Source organism: Pseudochaenichthys georgianus, chromosome 7 (assembly GCF_902827115.2).
Source record: "Pseudochaenichthys georgianus chromosome 7, fPseGeo1.2, whole genome shotgun sequence".
Taxonomy (NCBI): domain Eukaryota; kingdom Metazoa; phylum Chordata; class Actinopteri; order Perciformes; family Channichthyidae; genus Pseudochaenichthys; species Pseudochaenichthys georgianus.
The window spans coordinates 34,934,947-34,939,809 of record NC_047509.1 but is presented as its reverse complement, the minus strand read 5'-3'; positions in this window follow the sequence as shown (position 1 = coordinate 34,939,809).

The window sequence follows — 4,863 nt, the reverse complement described above, 5'->3', positions numbered from 1 at the left end:
TCCACATAAACAGTGTATCAAATACTCTTGAACTACATATGTGGAGGAAAATGTATGACTTATTTTTTAGCTCAATGTAAAACTGGGGGTTTAAATGTTTGTTTTATTACTTCAAGGCTTGATATTGGTAATGCAGTGTAATGGAATAATAAAACAGTTCATGCTTAATCTAGTAACATTGATGAATATCTAGGGATGGGTATCGTTAAGGTTTTAACGGTACTACTACTTTTATCGATACCGCTTATCGATCCGGTCTTTTAACGGTAGTTTTATCGGTTCTTTTGCGAACAAGACGGGTAAAGTTTAACCACACTTCGGAGCGCGTTCACTCCGCGTGTGTGTTGCTGCATGTAGCAGCCGCGTGTGTGTAAACTGCCCCGCCCCCTCGCAAGCAGGCAGGAGAGAGATCGAAAATACTAAAAATAATCATAGACGCATTTTGCGTATTAGAAACGGAGTTGGCGACACTAAAACTGCAATATAATGTTTGTGTAGTAATAATACATATGACAACTTTTTTTACATGTCTCCAATACCGATAAAAAGACCGATAACGTCGGAGCTTAACGGTGCCACGGTCTTTAATAATTCAGCCCCGGGGCCCGTTTAATACCGGGGCTCGGTACCCATCCCTATGCATATCCCCATTAGTGATTTTGTAAGGCTACTTTGCCAGCATCAACATTCTCACTGTGATTGTACACTTGAGTTTTTCTCTCTGGAGTGACATTGTTTGCCCTGGAGAGATCTTACCATTTCTTTTAAATGACCTCAAAACTCTTAAAGCTTTCTGCTCCTCTAACTTTTTTCCATCTACTTTTTGTCCCCAGGCGAGGATGTTGGGTTGTGGGAGAACGGGCTTTCCTACGAGTGTCGCACGCTGCTGTTCAAAGCCATCCACAACCTGCTGGAGCGCTGCCTCATGAATCGCAGCTTCGTTCGGATCGGGAAGTGGTTTGTCAAACCCTACGAGAAGGACGAGAAGCCCATCAACAAAAGGTACGTTAGCACCACTTGTTCTGCTGAGTTGTTGTCCACGCTGTCTCTTCTCTATGGCTCTGCACCTGTACCTGCTCTGTGGAAATGGGTATTTCTTCTTTTTGCCTGGAGGTCAGTGTTTGGTTATTGAACCCACTCATCCAGGGTCAGGAGTTCTGTTCCCACTTAATACAAATATGTGTTAATATGGATGCTGTGGATGGAGTCAGATATAAATAGCACTTATATTGTACCAGGGATTTCCTGCTCATGTTTTATTTCGCTCTGATCTCAACTGAAGTATCTGATGGTACTGAGAAATCTTTATTCTATCACATTTGTCTTTTTTTTTTACAGCACATTCAGCCTAGACTGCAGGGTGCACAATTATTAATGACAGCTAAATAGCCCGCATGGTTGTCAGCTGCTAGGTTGGATCTCTACAGAGATTCTTTATATAAACCAGAACTAAATGTTTGAAGTTCAACATGAGATGTAGCTCAATGTTGCTAAAAATATATTTTTGTACACGTTCAGCCCTACAGCTTGCTTGTACATCACCATTTTATCAGTTCAGTTGAAACCGCTGGCTGCTGTTTATTGATTTTGTGAGCTCCACAGGTAACCTGCGGGTCACTTGCTTGCAGGTTGCTTTGCATCCGATTGGGCACTTTTAAGCCTCAATGGATAATATTGATGTATCAAAAAACTGTCTGGATTGGCCGCAGTCTTGACTTTGCGGATCAGCTCACAACTTTCCTGCATTGTACTCCACACTACAGTTGTGATTTTAGTTTTAAAGTAATAAAAAGGTGCTATTGTTCTGGCTCTGTCTGTCCCCTATCCCTCTGTTTACTCAAAGAGTGTTTGTGTACAACTGAGACATCCTCCCCTCCTCTGTGTATCTCCTGAGCTGGATTTTCTTGCCATGGTTGTCTGGGTTTATTGATAAGTGACGGAAAGGCCGTTGGTGAGGCATTATTTACCTTGAGTCCCAACTCTTCCTACCTCACCGTGTCTCCACATTTAACACATGTGTAACCCCCTGAGGAGGCAGACAGCAGCACATACCTTGGGAAGCAACAACTAAAGGCGGTTTTAAATGCATTCGATAGCTTTCATAAGCTGGGCTGTATTACGTGTGTACATGTGTCAGTGTTATTGTTTTGGAGTTGTTTTGGTGTTGCCATATTTCCCGATCAGGTGACCATGGGGCAGAGTCCTGCACGGGTCTGATTTTCAAGACCCGCTCCCGCCCTGCAACCGCGACGTTGCAGAGGTTATGATTTATGCACGGTCCCGCGGGGGAGAGGTCTGAGGATTTAAACATTAAAGGTGGGGTAGGTAATTTTGAGAAACTGGCTCGAGATACACTTTTTGTTATATTCCATGGAATGCTCTTAACATCCCAATAGCAATGAATATCTTTAAGTGCTTTGACAAAAAATCCATGAAAAAAATTCATCTGTGGAAGCCGTAATACTGTAAAAAGCACGACCAATTATTTTAGCCGGCTAAAGTAACTGGATGGCCTACCTGCCTGTCAGCCTTCCATCGGGGCACAAACTTATCTCGTGCCCTCATTGGTCATGTGCACGTTCGTGTGTGTTGGAGGAGGGGCTCTGTAAGGAAGTGGCAGATTTTCTCCGGTTGTGTATTTTCAAATTCTGGCGATCTCGAGCTGGTTTCTCAAACTTACCTACCCCACCTTTAAACTAAATTATTATTATTTTAATATATTTATTATGCAATACCCGCGACCCGACCCGCATCATCTTTGTTTTACCCAGAACCGAACCCGGAAAAAAGCGTTTGAAAAAATACCACCCGCGAATCACCTTTGTTGCAGGTCACCCGTCTTCCTCCAGCATGTAAACAACGCCCCCGGCCAAATTAGTGAACTTTGGGAAATACAATATCTTTGACTTAATGAGACATATTTATGAACGTCACTCGTCCAGGTGACAGGATTAACATTTACTCAAATGGTTGTCCTCATATGACCCTACAGATTGTGGTCTATAATAACAATGTCATTATAGAAAACTATTTTCTGAGAAATGTGTGTCACATTTAAAGTGTATTTGCTGCAAATCCATGTGTGATTGCAGAAGAAGAGGCAATACTAACTAGGGCCTGACCTACTTCTCCTTGAGGGTAAACAAGGTGCTTAGAGGAGAAAGATAAGGTGATAGCAAACACTGTTTACTAATGTGTGTTGCTGTGCTAAGGGAGGAAGTAAACTACCAAGAAGGGCAGACCAGAATGTACAGCAGGGTTTTCACAAGACAATAACAGTGGGAACTCCCTGGAGGTCTTCTGTATGTATTTAAGTGTTGTATAGTGTTAATTTCGTTGACTAAAACTATGACGAAATATGTTCGTTAACGACCTTTTTTTCCATGACGAAAACGAGACGATGACGAGACGGCACCGACGGCAGTAAACAATAAATGTAACGAAATCATCATGCAATATCTTGACGAAAAGTGACGAGACGAAAATGTAGTTTACTAAATAAAAACTATGCCAAAATCTCTCTTTACTTTCGTTGACGAAAAATGAGGAGACGAAATATTATCAAAGATAACGTTACATCTCTGATAGTCAGTTTTTCTACCAGCAGTTCCATTTCCGGTGCTGCGGCAGGGCGCAGGGCAGCAGCTGTTTACCCGCGGGTACCCGACCCGATGCAGGACTCTGCCATGGGGTCCATGCGGTGACATAATCTGGTGTGAGCCCAGCCACTTGTCTGTGTTTGTTTGCAGGCCAGTTGCTCAGAACTTGGCTACCTGCTGTCAGCTTGTTTTTGTCATCGACCCATGTGGGGGCTCAGATCGATTCAATTATTTGTATACACATAACGGACTTAAAACGGAAGACTTACGATGTGTACTACTAATAAATCTTGAATTGCAGAGAGTTTATGTATTATAAAGAAAAAGGACAAGCTAATACAATCTGAGTTGTCAGCTTTATTGCAGCCTTTTTCACGGCCTTGTGTCTGCAGACAGACTCTCATCTGTCAGGACGAGTGTGATAGATTTCCACTTAACTTGCAGAATAATAGACAAAAAGGTTAGACAAAGTAATACTGAAGAACAGGCCACTTGTTTTGAGCTCTTTACCCAGATCACACAGGGCCCCAGTCAAAGGGGAGAAAAACAACACAATGGTCTTTTCCTCTGCTCCGGAATTCACAGGCCACCCTCTGTCTGTGTGTCTGGTTCTCTTTCTACTCTCTCTCCTCACCCTCCCCTTCCCTTCATCCCCCTCTGCTGTCACGGAGCAGACTGGGCAGGTTATAAATAGTGGTGCAGCCACCCTGAATCTTAGTTGTCGTCAAGGATGTTTTCCCTCTCCCTTTGGTGTGCTCCGGCCACGCTGGGATTTCAGCAAACAAAGCACGACAAAACTGTGGCGGAAATTTACAAGAACCCTTTTGTGTTTTATTTAGTTATATGTCGCTACCGCGCTGGTCTGACACTGAAACATTTGCTGAACTGTTTATTGATGTAGGGTTGTGGTATTGGTAATTATTAGATTGCGAGAGTAATGTTGACTTCCGTTTCTTACGGCACAGTGTTCTTGTTCTTACATGTAATCCAGAGCTCATATACCGTTCATGCATATTTGATTTAAACCTTAAAATGCTCATGTTATCCTACCAGTACTGCTATAAAAACAGCGCGTTCAATCGAGAGACATCATCCACAATAATATATAAGGTATAATTTCTCAGATTAAGAAATGTTTAAACACATACTGTATTTTTTCACATTTTCTTCTCTTTATTTGGAACTCCCATACAAACAAACAACTGCTAATTAGACAACACTAGTGTTAATTTCGTCAGCTATTTTTTATTTAGTCTTAGTCCTG